The sequence below is a fragment of the Amblyomma americanum genome, chromosome 11, assembly GCF_052857255.1.
Source record: "Amblyomma americanum isolate KBUSLIRL-KWMA chromosome 11, ASM5285725v1, whole genome shotgun sequence".
NCBI classification, from domain to species: domain Eukaryota; kingdom Metazoa; phylum Arthropoda; class Arachnida; order Ixodida; family Ixodidae; genus Amblyomma; species Amblyomma americanum.
This window is the reverse complement of record NC_135507.1, coordinates 82,977,169-82,999,469: the sequence shown is the minus strand read 5'-3', so window position 1 is coordinate 82,999,469 and position 22,301 is coordinate 82,977,169.

The following is a 22,301-nucleotide window of genomic DNA, read 5'->3' as shown; positions in this document are numbered from 1 at the left end:
AATTATTATTATTATTAAAATAGGCAGTTTGAGGAAGGGAAACTGTGCAGTGATTACCTCATCTCGGTGAACACCCGAACCGTACCATAAGGATAAGGAGGAAAGGGGTAGCGAAAGAAGAAATAAAAAGTTGCCGTAGAGGACGGCTTCGGAATATTATAGAGCACCTGTTGATCTTTAATGTGCACTGACATCGCACAGCACGCTTCGAGCAACAAATTGAAGCGGCATTTACGCGCATGGTGCACACCATTGAGACGAGCCTTGCGCGGTACGACGCCCGCCTCTATAAAATAGAGCAGGCCCTTCCCTCGCTGCACCTAACCAGTCGGCGCCATCAATCACGCCCACGTAACCCGCAGAACCCCCTACCCAACTAGCCTACCCTCAACCCGCCCAAGCTACAGTATGGTGGAGCGAACACCTAATTCCTTATCAATTCTGAAATGAAACTGCTGCCGCTTCTGGGGCAAGCGCGCACTTCTCCAACTCCTCCCCCCCACACTTCTCACGCCCCCAAACCTCCTCCTTCAGGACAGACATGCCTCTCCCACACTTCCCAGCCACACATCCGCTCACTCGGACGCAACGAAGACACCCAGGGCTTCCACACTCAGACATCGCTCCATTACACACAAAACGCATCAGATCACCTCTGGGACGCCCTGCGTGGTCGCAGAAATCATACGAGGTGCACACTCCACACCATCTATTTTTAGTGCAAATATATACCACCAACCGCCTGATCCAATGGCTTAATTACGAAGGCTACTGCGAGATCACCATCGTATTGCAGTCAAGCATTCATTTATTATCAGAGGGGACTTCAACAGCCAGCATACTGACTGGGCCTACCGCACCACCACGGGACGAGAAAGGCGACTCTGGTCCTTCGTATAAGAGCTCCGCCTCACAATACACAACTTTAACTCTCCCACAAGAATTGTCAACAGTGTCAGTGCTGACGCCAGCCCGGAAATGACACCGAGCCAAAACCGTGCGGGTATTAGGTGGAACACAACACATCACACATAGGTAGCGATCATTGCATCCTCTTTGTTACAGTACCCTACAAAGAACCACCCTTCACCTAACACACACTCACCAACTGGGATGCGGTCCGCGTCGCACGGGCGGCCCTTCCTGACGCTCCCATTACACACATCGACCAGTTGGTGGCATCACTCATGGACGATGTCTCTGCACACACTCGAACCCTTCACCCAACACCAAATATGCCCACCCTCAACGCCCCAAGCAGCACAAGTAATTGCCCAAAATTGGAACTGTATCGGCAAAGCTGGCCCTACAACGGACCAGGATGGGACCATCCTGTTGAAATATTGGGCTGCTTGGGGCTCGCCTGGCCCACCTATGGGAGGCCCACCATAGCATCACAGACAGCTGTAAAGGGGCAAAAGCTCAATCGGACCTTAAAAACCGGCTAGTCGCACTGCAAAGACAAATTACTAAGCCCTATGAGGAGCTCTGCGATCCAACTGGTGACAGATTTGCGACAGTATGGCTGGAAATCTCTCCTCCAAACGCAGTTGGCAACCCCTCCGCCAATTAATTGACCCCACGCAATCCAAAAACAGCCACACAACACCAAGTCACGCGCCTTATACACAGGACCGACTTTTCTCACGACGCACTCATCGACATACTTAGGAACACGCATACAACTCCCGGTACCTCAAACCTCCTGCCCCGCGATGCAGGCACACCGAATGCCAATCTCGACGTGGAGATTACGGAAGCAGAAGTCAGAGCGGCCCTCCTGACTGTCCGCTCTGACTCCAATCCAGGAGTTCACCGTATCTCCAATAGCATGCTCCGAAATTTGGACGGTCAGTCGATTGCACAGCTTATGGGGTACTTCAACACATGCTGGCAGGAGGGCACCCTTTCGAAATCCTGGTGTCACGCCTAAATCGTATTCATACCCAAGCGCCAAAAACACTTTAAACCTGCAAATCTTCGTCTTTTCTCACTAATATGATGCCTGGGCAAGCTTTGGAGCATGTCGCACTCGGCCGACTCACCCAACACATGACAGAGCAAGACCTCTACCCGCACAGCATGGTGGGCTTCCGTCCCCACCTGTTGGCACAGGACGCCATGCTCCAGCTCACATAGGATATTTTTGACTCCTCATAGCGGGCCACACAAAAGCTGTCCTCGCACCTGTCTTCGCCTAAGGCCTTTGATCGCCTAGACCAAAGCAACCATGGCGGCGCTCTCCCCCTTGAACATAGGTGAACGTATGTACACTTATATTCAGGCATTCCTTACAAACCGCATGTCCGAAATTCAATTCGGTTCACAGAAATCCCGCCCATACACCCTTAGTGGGGTTGGCATTCCCCAGAGGTCTGTCCACTCCCCTTTTCTCTTCAATGTCACACTCAGTCCCCTTGCCCGCAAACTACAAACCATCCCTCCTCACCTTCGGCATACACTCTATGCTGATGATATCACGCTATATACAACCCTAGTCAGTGATAGACAAAGAGCATAGATGGACTCTCTGCTGTCGGCAGCCACCCTCACCCAAACACATTCACGGGGTATCAGACGATCATGCTCTCCGGAGAAATCGGAGCTCCTCGTACTCCAACCCTCAAACCGAAACTGCCCCACAACCCCCATAACCGTGACACTGGAAAACCGGTACATCCCGGAGGTACACAATTTCTGGGTACTGGGCATCTACATCGAGAACAACGGGAAAAACACTCTCGCCATCCAAAACCTCAAGCAGACGGAGGTGCCGATATCGCACCTAATCCGCCGAATTTCTGGAGACCACCGGGGCATGAAGGAGCATGACCTATGTCGTCTCATTCATGCATTTTTCCTCAGCCGCTTTCTCTTCACGCTCCCCTACCGGAAACTCCAGGGCACAGAAATATCCACCCTGGATGTTATAATCCGAACAGCATTGAAGACAGCACTACATCTATCCCTTAATACCTCAACCGGAAAACAGCTCCAGTTAGGCCTACACAACTATATAGTGAGCTTATCGAGACCCACCGACAGACACAATACATACGTCTCGCGAGAATCACCACCGGCAGACACATCCTACACACCCACGGTATCAGGATACCAGCCACGGATCCTAGCAGCTCTAGGTCCTCCCCCTCCTTCACCGCAAACTACTTATTAAGCCTCTCCCCAAAAACATACACACCCCCCTACCACGAACCGTGCCGCAGAGCTCGCGCACGGGTGCTCCACACACACTATGACATGAAACCGGATGCCGTGTGGGTAGAAGCCGCACGTAGAGACGAGGACGCGGTTGTAGTCATCACGAACCCCTCCCTACAACCGATTGCCACCCTTCACATATCCCCACTGCCATTTCGGAGGAACCTGAAGAGGCCGCTGTTGCCCTAGCCATCACGCGCACGGAGGCCCGGTATATACCATCGGAATCTAAAACTGCCATACTAAATTTTGCCCGCGGGAGATTTCACGTCCCTGCATTTCACATACTGAACTCCCTCGGCGCACGCCCGCCCCGCCACATGGAGCTCATATGGGTGCCTGCCCACTCCGGGAATCCCGGAAACGAGGCTGTGAACGCTTTAGCCCGAGGTCCTCTCAACCGGGCACCGCCAGCCTCCGATCTGTGGTTTATACAGGAGCGCACGCATTCATTCAGTGAACTGACGCAGGCCTCCTAAGCCGAGCGTCGGTTGTACCCGCCACTCCATTCCTCCCTGGACAATTATCACCAGGCGTTTTTGGAGGCCACTCCAAACACGCACCTTACCCTCCACTTATACACGCTCACGCTATCACCGAGTCCACAAAACCCCTCCTGTACCCTTTGCCACCACCCCAAAGCCACTCTCGATCATATCCTTTTCCTCTGCCCGGTGGATCCTCCCACAAAGGGGCCTGGAGCACCCTACCACTTGGGAGGCTTAGGAGACCCACTGCGCTCCGAACACCCGACCAAGCAAGCCATCGCCACAGGCTGTGGTGCCAGCATCATCAGCCGCCGGGACATGAACGTTTGAGTGCAGTGGGGCCGTGCGAGGACACAAGGACCTGCGCATCCTAAACTTCCCTCTGTCTAATATAGTTTCCACCACCACCGCTTAACGCATCAAAGTGCACCGGCATTTTATGAAAATTTGGTTTTGGGGGAAAGGAAATGGCGCAGTATCTGTCTCACTCTATCGGCGGACACCTGAACCGCGCCGTAAAGGAAGGGATAAAGACAGGACTGAAATAAGAAAGAAAGAGGTGCCGTATTGGAGGGCTCTGGAATAATTTCGACCACCTGGGGATCTTTAATGTGCACTGACGTCGCACAACGAGCGAGCACATTGAAGGGACGCTGAAGCACTATTCGAAAATAAAAGATTTTTCTACGTCATTTTATAGCTTTTAGTCCGCTGAAAAGTATATCTCATTCAAAAAGAGCGGAAATAAACGCAAAAAGCTGTTTTTTAGAGGAAAACACGCCCCATCGCCTCAGGGCGCCGAGTGAACGCCGCTCTTACCCGCGATTGGTCGGGACCATCGTGACGTCCGGCCGGTAGCGACAGCGTTGCTGCGTAGCGTTGCTTCAGCTGGGTTTTAAGGACTACGTTTTGGAAATTATGGATAATTCAAGCAGTGTTGTAAAGTTTGGACATTCACCTTGCATGTTCGAACCATCAGCAGCTTCTGAAAACGGCGGAACCAACGATGCCGCAGAGTCGCGACCTTTTCCCGTGTTGGAAATCTCGACTGGATGGATGGATGAATGACAGTTTTTGTTTTCACCGCAAATGGAGACACCTTACTGCTCACCGCCCCGGCAAGCAGGCGCGGAGGGCGAGGGCCGGAGCATCCATGACTATAGGCTAACAAAGAGATTTGATCTCTTCGCGGCCTCAGCCACCAGGCGGATTGGCTTTTTTCTGTCAAGCGGGTTCTTCGCTGTGCAGCGGGGGCTCCCAGCTTCCTCTGCTATCAATATCTTCGTCGACACCGGGGTAGTCAGCGCATTCCCATATTCTTTGCTTCCGGTTAACCGCGGAAGCGCCATACTGTCCGAACCTGGACGAGCGCGCTCAAACCTATTCCGAAATCGTGGAGAACTACAGACAAAACAGAAAACTCGTGCCACCGCGAGTTAGGAAGCTCATAGAGAAGCGACCGCATGGCGGCGCCTGCAATAATAATAATAATTGGTTTTTTTGGGGAAAGGAAAATGGCGCAGTATCTGCCTCATATATCTTTGGACACCTGAACCGCGCCGTAAGGGAAGCGATAAAGGGGGGAGTGAAAGAAGAAAGGAAGAATAGGTGCCGTAGTGGAGGGCTCCGGAATAATTTCGACCACCTGGGGATCTTTAACGTGCACTGACATCGCACAGCACACGGGCGCCTTAGCGTTTTTCCTCCATAAAAAAAAAACGCTAAGGCGCCCGTGTGCTGTGCGATGTCAGTGCACGTTAAAAATTTCATTAACCCATTATGGGCCCTTCACGTCCTACCAGGTTAACACCAAAACAAAATCTCGACGGATACGTATGTTTTACGTAGGTGCATGCGCGTGCATATATTTTGTGTAGGTGAATGTGGAAGTGGCAATCAAAAAATAAAAGGAAATTGCGCCGGGACGTTGTAATGTACCGCCGAGGCATAAAATCCTATCCACAAACTTCTTTCCGGAAACAGTCTGTGTGTGTCTTCTCCTCGTACTGTGTCTTTTTTTCGCTGCTTTTTTTCCTCTCTGGGCGAACTTCTTGTAACTCCTGTAAACATGATCTAAATAAGAACACCGACATGCTGAGACGAGTCGCGCGAGGTAAAGCATTTGTTTGTTCATTTATTTATAAGTACGTTCCTAATTATTCCCGAAGGCCTTTTAGAACTACAAAAGAATGGCAAACTGGGTGAATTGGAATAGGTTCACTGCTGTATTGCAGCGCGAAGAGACAAGGCGATCGGCAGGAAGCTCCCGTGTGCGCTTTATGGCTGCGTTTCAGAGCTCCCTGTGCTGCTCATCAAAACTAGTATGCTGCGAGATATAGTTGCTGCTGCTGCGTATCGATATAACCAGAATTACTTTTGGATGACGTACATGTATGCATAAGGCGACTCGACAACTTTGCCCTTGTGACTCAAGGACAAATTTGTATGAATTCTGGCGCCATTGTCGATCGTCGGCCATGACCAAGCGCTCATGAATGGAAATGTTTGCTTTGCTCACGTATACTAGGCTTATATAATCGCTTCTTTGTTCAGTTAGGTGCAGCTGTGTTTGCTGCGCGCTGATGAAAGATTAAGAGAATATCTTGTGCTGCCATGAGGTGCAAGCAACCAGAAAAAAGCAAAATGGCAGACAGTATGTAACGAGCTCAAAGGAGTTCAAGACTGGGCCTTAAAGACAGTGCTGGAAGTGGCTTTAGCTCACCATGGATGTGGACCAGCTGGAAAAGGCACAGAGTTTAAAAACAAGTAAGATAGTATTATAACGAAAAGAGAAATACTGATGCACATATTTTCTGCGCGCAGTTTCAGCACGCTGTGTACCACCAGATTGTATGGTAAACGTGGAAGAGGCTGGGGGAGAACAATCGACGGATTCTATCGCGCTGTGTGCTGAGCGCAGTTCGAAAAAAGTACCATGCCACAACTGGTTTATATACAGGCTTCAAGCATTACACGGACCGCCCGAACGAAAAAAGTAAACAGCACTGGCAGAAGATTACGTTGATCTGCGGTTCGCTAAAGCGCGGGCCGCAGCGAAGCAAGCGCAGCCGGACGGCCGGCTGACTCTACGTGAATGGCGTCACTTCTGCCAGTTCTCCCTCTCTACAGTCCCTCCACGCAGCGCTTCCGGAAGTAACGAGGGCGTGCCGGCGGCGGGTTTTTGAGAAGCGATCGCAGCTCTGTTTGCAGAGAGAATCGAGAAAAAAAGTACACACATGATTTTCAAGGTACTTTCTTCCCAACCACAGCGTTCCATGCAACTTGAAAACCGTTTGACCTTCCTTTTAACGTTTTGCCTCCATCGAAACGCAGCCGACGCGGTCGGATTTGAAATTGGGTTCTCCGGATACTGGACCGGAAAGATTGACCTTGTGTATCTGAGAGAAAGCAACCAGTCTGAATAATGTGCAGGAAGCATTGAGACAACTGCGTGTTTACCTATCATCGGGCAGTGTTTCTCTCTGTCAAAACATTTGAATAAACAAACACTATGTGTCACCGATAACTTCTTCAATGCTTAACATTTTAGTCATGAGGACGAACTCGACAACATGGGTAACCAGCGAAGAACTACAGCTCTCGCTACGTACATCCTGGCATAGCTGAGCTTAGTCGCTGCCAATTTTTTTTTACTTCTGCGTGTATTCCATCACGTGGTCGAAATTATTCCGGAGCCCTCCACTACGGCACCTTTTTCTTCGTTTCTTGCGTCACTCCCTCCTTTATCCTATTCCTCACGGCGCGGTTGAGGTGTCCGCCGATTGTGAGACACACACTGCACCATTTCCTGTCTCAAAGAAAAAAATTTTCTAAACGCGAAATTGCGCCCGGGTTCGATCTTGACCGCGGCGACCGCGTTTGGATGGAGGAGAAACGCAAAGGCGCCCGTGTGCTGTACGATGTCAGTGCGCGTTAAAGATCCCCTGGTGGACGGAATTAATCAGGAGCCGTCCACTACGGCATCTGTTTCATCCTTTCTTCTCTCAGTCCCTCCTTTATCCCTTCACTTAGAGCGCGCGGTTGTGTACACCGACGGCTCAGTGGCCCGCGACAGCTGCTCCCTAGCAGCGGCGGCTACCGTCCCCACCCTGCGACTGCACAGTCAGCAACACGCAACATTCCGGAGTTGATGGGGATCCGGCTCGGGATGGACCTGCTGCTCACCCTCGGTCCTCCGCCGCCGAGGAGTGCTCTGCTGTGCGAATCCCGCGCCGCCCTCAGCCGCCTGCAATCTAACGGCCGCGGTACCCCACTAGTGGGGGACATTCGCTCTCGCATCGAACGCCTCGCGCAGAGAGGATGCGCCGTGCGTGCACAGTGGGTACCCGGTCACTGCTGCATTGCCGGCAACGAAGAAGCTGAGGACCTCGCGACCTCCGCACATCAACTACCTCCCAGTGATTTGCCCCTTGCGCTGGAGGACGTGCGCTTGAGGTTATCCACGACCATCACCGAAAGCAGCACCCCGACCCACGCATCGCAGGAGGTGAGCGCATCGAGGGCATCAACGGCTGTCGCGCACTTACGCGGTCGCAACGTGCAATGATCCTCCGCGCGCACATTGGCTGCGTGTCGCCCGGGGAACGATGGGAGCGTCACGGAATCGCGACGAGTGTTGTGTGTGACGGATGCGGTGCTGTGGAAACATTAGACCACCTGCTCCTTCACTGTGCCGGGTACGCCGATATTCGTTGCGATAGGCTCGCGGTCTATAGGGCGCTGGGCACACTACCACACTTCCTCAAGACGCCATTGCCGCCGCAAGGCAGTGCGCGCACACGTGAGTGAACCTTGGTGAGCCTCTGTGCGTACCTCGAACAGATGGGCTTGACGTCCCGTCTGTTATCCGCCAGGTAGGTAGTTACACGCAGTGACCGAACGCTCCGAGAGTTCTACCTTGGACGATTAACAACTGGACGCCCCATTCAAGTTGTAGTCAATAGAATGCTGTGCGCGTGTGTTTTTAATGCTCCTTCATGAACTGAGCACGTGCATAACTTGGACACATTTCTCATTGTGTAAATAGTTTCTGTACATTACATCTCCCTCCATCCTCTCTTCCTGTCCCCTCACTTCTTTCATTTCATTTCTCCATTTTGCCTTCTATCCTTTATTTCCGCTGCCCCATCTCATAATAATAATAATTGGTTTTGGGGGAAAGGAAATGGCGCAGTATCTGTCTCATATATCGTTGGTCACCTGAGCAGCGCCGTAAGGGAAGGGATAAGGGAGGGAGGGAAAAACGAAAGGAAGAAAGGGGTACCGTATTGTAGGGCTCCGGAATAATTTGGACCTCCTGGGGATCTTTAACGTGCACTGACATCGCAAAGCACACGGGCGCCTTAGCGTTTTTCCTCCATAAAAACGGAACCGCCGCGGTCGGGTTCGAACCCGGGAACTCCGGATCAGTAGTCGAGCGCCCTAACCACTGAGCCACCGCTTCGGGTGCCCCATCTCTGGTGCTTCAGTATCGATGGCAGATGCCGGGGCTAGCAAAAATCTTTTCGTTCCTTTTTATTATTATTTTAATAAAAACGACTTACTACGGCGCGCGGTTCAGGGGTCAGCCGAGGTTTGATACAGATACTGCGCCCTGTCCTTTCGCCAATAACAATTTTGTTTCGTCCGCGTGCTGTGCGATGTCAGCGCACGTTGAAGATCCACAAGTGGTCGAAATTTGAATGCGACACCATTAGATAGTTATGCAGAGTGTTTCGTGTCAGCAAAAACTCCTCCTCACTATTGCGTCGTTCTGTGAAGATAAATGTGATAAAATTTGACTGTCGGATATAGAGCGTGACGAGATGTTGCTGTGGGAAAAGCTTGCAATAATTTGTGAATTCCAGTTACTTACAACAGCCCCCGCTTTGGAGTTCTACCGGCAGCACATGCGAAGTTTCAATGAGCTTAAGCTGGCCTACCGAGCCGAGAGACAGCTTTACCCCTATCCCACCCTTCCCTTGGCAATAGCGGCCGATCGCAATGGCAGCGCCTAAAGACGCGAACCTTCCCCTTCACTCATTATAGGTCGTGCTACTATTAAACGCCATCCGACACCTCCCAACGCCTACCTTTGTCTACAACCTATTTCAAAGGCTGGTAGACTCTCCACCGCGGGGCCTGGATCATCTCGACAGCTGGGAGGATTGGAAAACCCTGCGGGGGTCTTGGGGCCGACGTGTCCCAAAAGTGCTCCGTATCAGTAAACGTTTTCAGCCCCACACAGACTGACATCGCTGTAACTCGCGAAGCGCAGCTGCATGCGCATTCCCACTTAATGAGGATATTTTGTGAAGCTTTACTGAAATAATGAAGCATAGCTGTGGGTCTGGTCAATTGCCTTCGTCAGAGTTTCACCCAGTTGACATCAGGCAAATTTACGGACACTACGTGCGTGAGGAAATAAAAAGGACGATTACACCAGTGGCATTGCGGATAGACAGAGCTCGCCGGCACACCTTGTGATTTCCCGTTGCAGCATTTGTTTTAAAGCTGTTGCGAAGCGAAAATAATTGAATATTGTGCTTTGGTTTCGCGAGGAGTGCCAATAAATGTAATGTGGTGCACTGCCTTTCCATGCACTTTGACATCTTCCCGTGTTGCACTTTTACAGCAATTGTATCCAGCTCAATCTCCCTTTGTTGGACCCGCTAGGCATTTCTACTTCTTGCCTTCCCCAAACGTGCTGCGTTTAGAGCATAACGCTTGGCAATACAGTGTAATCCTGATAACTTTTTTTGGAGGTGCACGTTTCTTTACCTCTTTGTACCATGATTATTCAACGATGCATACTACCTTGTAGTTTGAGAGCGAAAGGTTTGTTAGCTTTGTACAAGCTATTTAGGGAAGCCGTAACGCGTAATGCGTATCGGGCTACGCAGTGATACGCGTAATGCCATTGATATGGAAGTGATAACCGTGAAGCAAAAAGGTTACTGCGTAACTCCTTTTCTCGAAATTAACGGTCAGTTCACTCCCGTCGTTCACTCTCCCCCACCAAGTAACGAGTTCTAAAGCACGCGCATTTCCCCTCCATCTAAAGGCAGCCGATACGTTCAGGTTCGAACCCGGGTAGTCCAGCTCAGTAGCCGTGCGCCTGATTAGCCCTCAAGGAGGTCGAGTCCCAAAGCTACCATATTCTTTTACAGGCGCCTCCCGTGAGCGGCGGGCTTCAAAGCCTCGGCGATTTTCTCCTGGAAGCGCTATATCCGGTTGCTAATGCTTGAATGAGTTTCAAAAAATGTTTCCGTGCGTGCGTTGATGTTATCTCTGAAGCTCTGTTTGCCAACAACGCATAAGCACAACCGCACATATACGTCAGTCAGAGTGAATCATGAATCAGTCAAGAGAGCACTCTTAAAAGGATCCGAGCGCAGCGCTCTACATGGGCTCCGTGTAACTTGACTTCAGGCCTGGCTAAACACTTCTTGGACCTCTTGGAGAACTTCGCTGGGCGTGAGGGCTCCTTATTTTTTGCAAAGCTGCCTTTGATGACCTCCTAGGCGACGCCAACGCGCTAGGCCTAGAGCCACTCCGACGGCGCACGGCGAGGCAGGGCTTCGCTTCAGGCAAGCATATGGATAACAGCGCCGCTTTCCAGCCAGGTCCCTGCAAGCTGCATTCGTTGCCCACAGCTACCGAAAGAAGTGAGGATTCAATCGAAAAGGTAATACGGGAACTTCAGCACAGTTTTGCGAGCAACGCTAGTCGGAGTAGGGACCAATACAGGGGATACGGCTAGAGGACACTTATCCAATTGGTCGGTAAACATCTACAAGCTCCCGAAACGCGGCCTAACTAACGCTTTAGATCTGTTCGCGTCGGGCTTCGATCCATCGGGGTTGTGCAAACGTGGTGCACTGGCACTGCGCACCCCTTTCGGCGGAACAATAATAATAATAATAATAATAATAATAATAATAATAATAATAATAATAATAATAATAATAATAATAATAATAATAATAATAATAATAATAATTTTTTTCTTGTTGAACAAAGAAAATGGCGCAGTATATATATGTCTCATATATCGGTGGACACCTGAACCGCACCGTAAGGAAAAAATAAAGGAGGGAGTGAAAGCAGAAAGGAAGAAAGAGGTTCCGTAGTGGAGGGTTCCGATATAACTTCGACCACCTGGGGATCTTTAATGGGCATTTACATCGCACAGCACACGGGTGCCTTAGCTTTTCGCCTCCATAAAAACTCTGCCGCTGCGGTCGGGTTCGAACCCGGGAACTTTCCTCCCGGCGGAGACGAGCCCGATTGCATGAGCCCCTTGGCAGGGAAATGCCCGCTTTTCATATCAAAAACTAATGTGGATAAGCCTCGCTAATCCAGGATATACAAAGCAAAAGCGAGATTGCGGTCTCCACTGACCCACGGAGAATTGTGCGCCTTTCCTTTCGTGAAAATGAAAGTTCTTTGTAAGGTTTTGAACGCCAAAGAAGTCTATTAACGCCGTCGGCTCAGTTCTTTTGTTTGGTTTTTGAGGAAAGGAAATTGCGCAGTAACCGTCTCACATATCTCGGTGGACATCCGAACCGCGCCGTAAACGAAGGGATAAGCGGGAGGGAAAGAGGAAAGAGAAAACGGAAAGTTAAGAATAATAATAATCGGTTTTGGGGGAAAGGAATTGGCGCAGTATCTGTCTCATATATCGTTGGACACTTGAACCGCGCCTTGAGGGAAGGGATAAGGGAGGCAGTGAATGAAGAAAGAAAAGAAAGAAATAGTTGCCGTAGTGGAGGGCTCGGGAATAATTTCGACCACCTTTAACGTGCCCTAACATCGCACAGCACACGGGCGACTTACCTTCATGGGTTCGAGCCCGGGAACTCTGGCGGATCAGTAGCCGAATGCTCTAACCACTGAGCCACCGCGGCGGGTTCCATTGAGATAGGCTAGGCAGTTACTGCGCCCGTTCCTTTCCTCAAAACGAAGCTTCATTTTCCGCCGAGATATGTTAGACAATTACTGCGCCCTATCCTTTCCTCAAAATCAAGCACTTTTATCAAACATGAGAGGACACAAATGTGCATGCACTGACATCGCAAAGAAAATATTTTTTTCTTAAGCACTGAAGTCAACTACAATATATTAAAATGAACAGCGAACGTAATGACTATTCGTTGCTTAAATCTTACTTGCTTTTTGAACTAGATCAACGTATTTATGCGACGACTGTAGCACAGCGTCATCGACGCCTCCAGACATGCGTTTCAAAAAAAAATCCAAAGATGACCCAGCAAAAATATCTGTTAAACGATTACTTTTTTGTCCACTGTATGCAATAACTTGAGGAGGAAGAGGAGGAGGAAAACATTTAGTTGTGCTCTAAAAGGAGTAATCTTCGCGGTCTTCAGGTGGTTTCCTCCATCGTCAGACAGTCTTCCACCTTCTTTAACAGGGTCGGTTCCCTTTGTCGAGGCTCCGCTGAGGAAGGCTGTCAAGCGAGCTCGCCCTACTAGTCCACGTTGGACGTTCAGGTGGTCGCTGGAGAGCATCCCCACCCACTTGAGAGGGAACGCAGCCGCCGCCTCGAGAGGACGTCAGTGCATCGGCTCTGCCAATTTTTGGCTGGAGCCACGGATCTTCGACCGCAACCCCGTCAACACAGCCGCGTTTGGCTTCCCGAAGTCGACAGCTACCTGTGCGTAGCTCTCGCACACAGGTGGGGCAAAATTTAGGCCTTTTAGGGCCGATCGTCACTTGGGTATCGTGGCGGCGGCGCTAGGCCTAACGCCTACGCCGGCGCCCGGCCGAGAGTGAGTCGCCCACCCGCGGCAAGATGGCTTCGCCAAACCTACAACGTGGCTACGACACGGACGCCATGGCCTGGTCCGAGGTTCCAGCAAATCTAGCGCCTGATAGCCCGGACTCTGCGTCCATCAAGAACTTGAAGTTATTCAAGCTAGTGCAACGCCGCTCCCGCAAGCGGAACGCTAACTCCAAGAAAGCGGACGCCACGTCGGCAGGCCGCTCAACACAGCAAAACGCTGCTGCGCGCGCTGCAGCGCTTCACGGTGGGCCCCAGGGACCTGCTTGGAAACCAAAGCCGCTTCCGCGGCTTCATCCCGAAGACATCGTTATCATCCTGAAGCCCCGGGTGACCGTCGCTCTGAAGGATGTCTTTCAACAGGGTGAGCTGGGAGCAGCGTTCGCGGCCTACCTGGGCACCAAGGCCGCAGCATCGCTCAGCCTGCTCCCCACATGGGAGCAAAACCTGATCGTGGCAGGCACCCGAGAGCCGCACATCGCCGACAAGCTACTACGGGACTTCGAACTAACAACACCGAAAGGCCAGCTCTCTATGTACGGCCACTTGAAGCTCACTGGCGACGTGTGCCGCGGCGTCATCCCCGTGGCCAAGCACGAGACCAGCGAGTCCCTGCAAAACAAGATCCAGTGGCGTGCTGGAGAGCTTGCCGATATCCGCAAGCTTGGAACATCAGACGTCGCGGCGCTCACCTTCGTGGGCAAGGTGGTGCCGCGATACGTTCATTACAACTCAGAAGTCACCCTTGTACGTGCATATAAGAAAACGATCCCGGCCTGCGTGCGGTGCGCTACTGTGGGACACCGAGCGGACACATGCCCCTGCCCGGATCAAAATTGTGGCCTTTGTGGCCGTGCGGTGTCGACCGTCGACGGGGTGAAGACACCACATGAGTGCACTCCGTCCTGTGCAGTCTGTGGGCAAGCCCACGCCACGAACTCCCGGGACTGCACGGGGAAATTCAGGCAGCTCAAGATGCCCGGCCGCAAGGCTAGGCGCCCAGAGCTCCCTGGAAAACAGCGACATGGCCGGCAGCCAAGTCATCCCAATTCAGGTGCCGGTGGCGGAACGCCGCGTGGGGCTGACGCCATCGACAACAAAACGCCATCATCATCCTTGGTGAAGTCACCGCCCGGGAACAAGACTACGCCCCCACCGCCACCGCCCAGCGGCAGGAACGCTGGCCACTTCCTGGCGCTCAAGACAAATGGCGCTGCCGCCGCCCGGGCATCAGCGTCTCAACACGGCAAACAACAGGTGAGCAGCTGGGCTGAGATCGCCTCCTCCTCCTCCCATTCCCCCTCCTCCCCAGTTACCGTCTCCGCACTCGACGCGGAATACAAATAACAGATCGACGTGCTCCCGGGCACAGAATGAGCTTTTGCTCAACAAAATTCAAAATTTAGAATCAAAATTGGCGTCCGCCGCTCCGAGCCCGCAGAACTCGGACGCAATGGAGAGCCACGCGGAGATCTCGCCTGCCCTCGTGACAGCCATCTCCGCGATGGAGGAGCGCTTAACCTCTAAATTACGATCTATGATCGAGACCGCCATGGACCAAATCTTGACCAAGGTCAAATCTGCCATCCCCGCGGTAGTATCAAAACACATCTTGGACAACCCCCGCCTCCTCCGTCGGACGGGGCCCCTTAGGGACGTATCCCGTCCTTCAAAATTCAACCGTCTCATTATTGATTCGGACAATGAGGACAGCTGCCCCGCTCCTTCTATCATCACCCCCTTGATGGCGCAAGCAGCTGGCTCTGGGGAAGCCAATTCCTCCTCCTCCCCCTCAAGAATTTCAATCATGGCGAGACACCTTATTCAAAGGAGTTCCGCCATCTCCAATTCGGCCATATCAACTTCCATAACACAATGGAACTGTAGAGGCTTTAAAAACCGCACTAAGCGGGCCAATTTCCGCCTCTACCTTGAAACCTTCGAGTCCCTACCAGCCGTGGTTGCCCTCCAGGAGCCAGGCCTGGGCGCCACACTTTCAAATTACACGACGTTCCAACAGGATCCCGCGTCATGTCTTCTCGTTCACAAAGCCTACACAGCCAACTTAGTGGATCTCGACCTCAAGCTCGAGTATTCCTATGTAATGGTGACTATCCTACCACTCCGCCGCAGGGACCCGCCGTTGCATATACTCAACGTGTACTGCGCTCCCAAACTCAAGCGAGTGACTTTTGCGGACCTCTTTAGCCGCGCGCTAAGAGTAGCGGGCCGCGATCCCCTGCTGATTGTGGGCGACGTTAACGCTCCCAGTCAGCTGTGGGGGTATCGCAAGGAGGAGTCGCGCGGACGTAGGCTGGCGGAGCTTGCGTCCCCGTTGGGCCTCACCCTCCACACTGACCCCGTCCACCCAACACGGCTAGGAAACTCCGTGACACGGGATACGTGCCCGGACTTAACCTTCACTCGCAACATACGACACGCAGACTGGCTCAACACCGAGGAGACCCTCGGTAGCGACCACTGCATCGTTAACACTACACTACGCACACGCCCCCTCAAGCGTCCCAGAACACAAGCCCGTATCCCAGATTGGACGAAATTCAGGAAAAATTTTAACTCACTTGATAATACACCCATTTCCGCGCAAGGCTACACAGCATGGTCCCAACAGCTGCTGGCACACCTTTCCTTGCATGAAATACACGTCCAGCTCTCAGAGGCGGTCACGGACGTGGATAACCACCTTCTACACCTCTGGGCAGCCCGTCGCAGCCTCGTCCGCCGTTGGCGACGCCAGAAACACAATAGAAAGCTTAAAGCTCGAATTGCCGAGCTTACCCAGAAAGCGGCAGAGTGCGCGGCCCAACTCGCCGACTCCAACTGGGTAGATAGATGCAACACGGCCGCGCGACAAATGTCCAGCCGAAACACGTGGCGTCTCTTTCAAGCCCTAGTCGACCCAACCCAAACACGAACCGAAACACAAAAACATTTGCAGCAAGCCATGCACGCTTTTCCCGGCAACACGACTCAACTGGCACAGAAACTTCGGGACCAGTATCTGTGTACAGCCCAAGACCCCCGTGGATCTGCGTACTCTTATGCAGGCAGAGAAAACACGGAGCTGGATCAACCTTTCCAGCTCCATGATCTGCGGGCGGCTCTCACCAAAATGAAACGGGGCACTGCGCCAGGACGGGATAAGGTCACCGTCAAGCTTTTGACGAACCTGCCCGACTTGGCATACCAGTCCCTCCTGGAATACGTCAATGCGATTTGGCGCGGGGACACCCCCCTGTTAATCGAATGGAAAACGGCTTTGGTTACTCTTATTCCTAAAGCTGGCAAACCAATTGACACAGATAACATCCGCCCCATATCTCTCACCTCATGTGTGGGCAAAGTAATGGAGATGATGCGGGATCGGTTATCTACATATCTTGAACACAAACATGTCCTTGCGAGCACCATGTTCGGATTCCGCCCACACAGATCCGCACAGGATGTCCTCCTGCAACTCAATGGGGAAGTCTTTGACCCCCTCTAATGCCCCCATAATGACCGTGTAGTACTCGCCTTGGATCTTAAAGGGGCATTAGACAATGTAACACATGAGATCATACTCACTAACCTAAGTCACACCGACTGTGGCCTCAACACATTCCGATACATAAGCCAATTTTTAATGGATCGTCATTCCTACATTCGAATTCAAGATAGAGAGCATGGTCCTTACCTACTCGGCACGCGGGGAACCCCTCAAGGCGCTGTACTTTCCCCGCTGCTCTTCAATGTGGCCATGATGCACCTGTCGGCCCAGCGGGGTGATGTCGCCGGCGTGCAGCACGCCCTGTACGCCGATGACATCACTCTGTGGGCCACACAGGGCAGCACAGAGGACATTGAAACCAGCCTGCAAACAGCGGGGACGATAGTAGACCGCTACGCCCGCCGCTGCGGTCTTCAATGTTCCCCTCAAAAATCGAAATTTGTGCACCTCCGCCCCTCACAGAAGTGCACAACTAAAATATCTCTTTCTTTCGAGAGTGGTCCCATACGCGAAAGTGATGAGATATGGGTACTCGGACTCTACATCCACAAACACAGGCGGCCAGACACTACATTGGAGAAACTCCGTAAGGTGGGGGACCAGGTGGGCTGCATGGTCCGCCGGGTTTCCAACAAACGCGGAGGGTTACGAAGTAAGGATGCCTTGCGGCTGGCAAACGCCTTCGTAACTAGTCAAATTCTCTACTCGACTCCTTATTTCCACCTACGGAAACAAGAGAAGGACGCCCTTGAGGTCATCCTTCGCAAAATTGTTAAACGTGCCCTTGACCTCCCCATCACTACTTCAAACAGCCGGCTTATGGCCCTTGGGGTGGTTAATACTTTCCGGGAGCTCCAGGAGGCGCACCGTACAAACCAGTACACGCGCTTGTCGCTAACGGAGTCGGGTCGCCGCCTTCTTGCTCGACTCCATATCCAACACACCCTCCAAATGGAAGACAGGATTCACATCCCGGAACTGTGGAGACGTGCCCTCCACGTGCGGCCTCTTCCAGCAAACATGTCACATGAAGACCATAATGGTCGGCGCCTGGCACGAGCGGAAGCGCTAGCCCGATATTATGGCAACAAAACAGGTGTATACTACGTGGACGCCTCCGGCCCTCACCACGGGGGATGGTACACGGCCGCGGTAGTTCACAACAGCAACACAGTTAACGGCCTCACTTTCAGAGCCCGTAGTGCAACACAAGCAGAAGAGATCGCGATTGCTCTCGCGGCCTCACATTCCAATTCAAAATACATAATCACCGACTCGCGAGGGGCCTGTCGGAACGTCGAACAAGGCTGCACTCCCTTCCTAGCCTATCGAATATACCAAAATTGCATACGGGATACGAACCCCGCACACCATCACCTCATATGGGCCCCTGCTCATCAGGGATTGACAGGAAACGAGGCAGCAGACGCAGCCGCCCGCGCTCTCTCTCAACGGGCTGTTTTCTCCTCCCCACCTGATCAGGAACCTGATTTTAATCCGGTCTATACGTTCAAAAATATCGCAAACTACTATCAAGATAGCCATCGCCTTTACCCTAGCCCATGTAAAGGCCTCAAGAAGGCGGATGAGGGGCTCCTTTTCCGCCTCTTTACCAATACATTGCTGTGCCCGGCAGCCCTAAAACATTTCGACCCCTCCTTTAGCGGCAACTGCCCGCACTGTAGCGCGGTGTCTTCGGACACCTATCACATGGTGTGGGCCTGCCCCTCCAACCCGGCCATTCCCCCCATCCGCAACCCAACTTGGGAGGACTGGGAGGCAACCCTGCTCGGCTGCCACGACTTACAGGCCCAACAAGCCTTAGTCGGGCGCGCCAGGGCGGCGGCTACCGCCACTGGGGTCCCAAACTAGGGACCTCCACCTAGTGTTTGTAAGGATCGGTCCCTTACGGGCTGATCCAAACACCTCCTGTCCGTTCTGAATAAATGTTTTCACCACCACCACCACCACCACCCACTTTTCCGCACTCGGATTTTCTATGCTAGGAATTATGTCATTGTTCTGGCTTGCCCATGTTATATATAGAGTTCGCTGTTCTCCACACCCCGGGCATGTTTCGCCGTATTGTGTGGGATAGGCTTTACTAATTATGTTCAGATTTGGGAACGCGCCCGTTTGCAGTAATAGCCATGCTACTGCGTCTTCTCTGCTCAATTAATTACGCGGTGGTGGATATTTCATTCTCACTCCTTTGTAATTGTTCAATGTTTCTGAATAGCTCTGGAGTACAGGACTGGGTGCTTCGAGGTCGAGTGAGTTGGACGCTCGGTTAGTTTGTTCTCGAGATATCCTGTTGGCCTCTTGGTTAGCCTGTATCTCGGTATGCCCTGGTATCCTTATTATAACATGCTGTATTTGCTTTTTGTTCCTTTGCTGTATGTCGCTCGAGCAGAGAATGCGGACTGCCCTGCGACTGACTGCCATTTGTGTAGTTACGGCATGCTGTTTTCGAGTCAGTATTGTTAAGGACCTATTGCTTCGGTAGCCCTCCGCCGCCGCTAGAGCTACGGCTGCCTATTCGGCCTCGACTCTCGTCCAGTCCTTGATCGATGCGCTGGTGATTTCTTCTAGGTCCGAGTTGATCACCGTTGCTACGGCTATGCTTCCCGCTTGTTCCCTGGTTCTGGTATATACGGCAGCGTCCGTGTATACCGTATTGCCCATGGTTTTTAGCTCTAGCTTCTCTCCGTGCTTTGTGCAGATTTGGGTCCCCATTCAGTGTACTGCGTTCCTCGTCCGGTATCGTTTTATTTCTTTGTATCTCCTGGATTGCGTCTTCGTAGCCACAACTCTTTAGGAGCTCAATGCCCGTTGGGGTTTGCCTCAGCCTTTGTAGCTGGGAGTTTAGTTGGGCTTCTCTTAGCTCTTCAAAGGTGTTGTGCAGCCCTAAGGCGAGCAGGTTTTCTGCCGATGCTCTTTGGAGCAATAATAATAATAATTGGTTTTGGGGGGAAAGGAAATGGCGCAGTATCTGTCTCATATATCGTTGGACACCTGAGAGGAGACCGCCTGGAACCTCCGAGGAGAGCGGTCGCGTTTCTCCCTGCTCCCGCTGAAACGTCTCCCAATCTCGGCGGCAATCACATCCCAGCATCCGGCCTGAGCGTTCGCGCGCCTTTTTCTGGATTACAAGCGCGCTGCGCCAACGACTCCTCTTCCTGTGTCCGCGCTCGCTCGCGGTCGCCCCCCCGTGAACACACCACCATGGAGGTGCAGGGAGAGATTCTTCACCCCCGCGACTGCGACCCAATGGACTGGACTCACATCCTTAGTGTGCCTGCCCGCTCCAGGGACCGCTGTACGTCAACAAGCCAGGAAACCGCAGCGTCTGCAAGCGGTGCCGCCATCTCACCTACTGCAGGCCCTGACAAGTCGCACCTGCAAGCAACGCACGCAGCTGCGCAGCGTTCGCGGCAGCAGCCGCCGCTCCCGGCTGCTAACTACAAGATCATCTTCAGGTCTCGACGCGGGCTGCAGCTGAACCTGCTTCCGCCCCGACTACTACGGGAAACCATCTTCCGAGTGGCGTCCCAGCTTCAAGAACCAACGCGTACCCAAATCAGGGTTAACCCAGTCAACAACATGTGCACAGTAAGCACGCCCCTAAAAGCTGCCGTACTCGCGCTGGTTCGCGTAACCCAGATCCAACATCAAGCAAAGGACTTCACAGTCACAGCTTATATAGCGCCACCGGACGGAGCGGTACGCGGAGTTTTCTCCAATGCATACTGGAATGAGACCCCGACAGCTCTTCTCCAGGACCTCATCACCAGCAACCCGGAAGCCCCCATCGTGGACGCCCCCCGAATGGGGGCCACGCGTTCCATTCTAGTCACCTTTCGTGCTGGACCTGTGCCACGCGCCATTCTTTATGGAGGAGCACTCCACAGGCATACACCGTACCGAGGCCATATAGTCGCGTGCACGAACTGCCGCATCCCAGGCTACCGGGGGGATGTGTGTGCCCGCCCAAGATCTCATAAATGTCCCAGCTGCGGGAAATCCCATCCCAAAGAAGATGTGCAATCATATACCCCCAGCTGCATTCTCTGTGGCGGCCCACATATGACCGGACTGGGAACTGCAAAGCACGGGGCCGTAAACTAGCATCCCCGAGGAACACTCTACCTCCTCCGTCTAAATCGCGGCTGTCTCGCCGTGATCAACAAAGCACAACCAACGGACGCAGTTCGACGGCTTCCCGGTCAAGTTCCAGAAACCGACAGAACAGCAGCAAAAACTCGTCACGTCTCACCTGGGCAGACCACGTTTCCGGCAACGCCACCCGTCATGCCCCGCCACCCCAGTCCTCCCAAGAAGATTCGAGAGACCAGGAACTCCGGGCCTTGCGCGACGAGGTAAGCCGTCTCTGCTCCCTTTTAAGCAGCCCACACATTCTCTGCCTACTCAACCCGCACCCCCTCTCGTTAACCCAACCTCCCCATCCACAGACACTTCGAGCACCCCTCCTGCAAAGCAGCGCAACTCAGACGCCACACCGCCTCCCATACCCTAGAAATAGACGCTAAATTCGCTGCACTGGATGCCAAATTTGACCACAAACTAAAAGAGCTAGACGCCCGCCTTGAGGCCAGATTCAATCACCTTGCCGCCACCCTCACCGAAAAACTTGAGCAGCGCATGGACGCTATGCTTACCAAGATGATGGAGTTCATGGAACATAACCTTACCCATCGCTTCACCCAAATTCAGACCACCTCCACTCCTCCCCCCCTACCTCCGCAAGCACAAACCCACTTTGCTGAGCACATACCAATTGAAACCCGTCTCACTCACCTCGTCAACTCTCCGACTCTACAATATGGCGAGGCGGAACACTAATTCTCTCCTTATTTTAACTTGGAACTGCCGCAGTTTCCGTGCCAAGCGCGCACCTCTGCAATTTCTCCTTCCCAACCTCACGCCCACTCCCCATATACTTCTTCTCCAGGAGACGGCACACCGGGCAACCCTCCCCAGCTACACATCTACACACTCAGACACCACTAGCAAGCCCAGGGCGTCCACACTCATCCACCGCAGCCTCGCCTATAAAACTCATCACATCACGTCTGAGCCACCCTGCGTGATCACTGAACTTATACATAACACACATACACTTCCTTCGATCTTTATAGCAAACATATACCACCCCCGTCCCAGCCGATGGCCTCGTTAGAGTCACTTCTGCGAGAGCTACACCACCTAGCAGGGAAACATACTTTACTAATTGGTGGGGACTTCAACAGTCAGCATACTG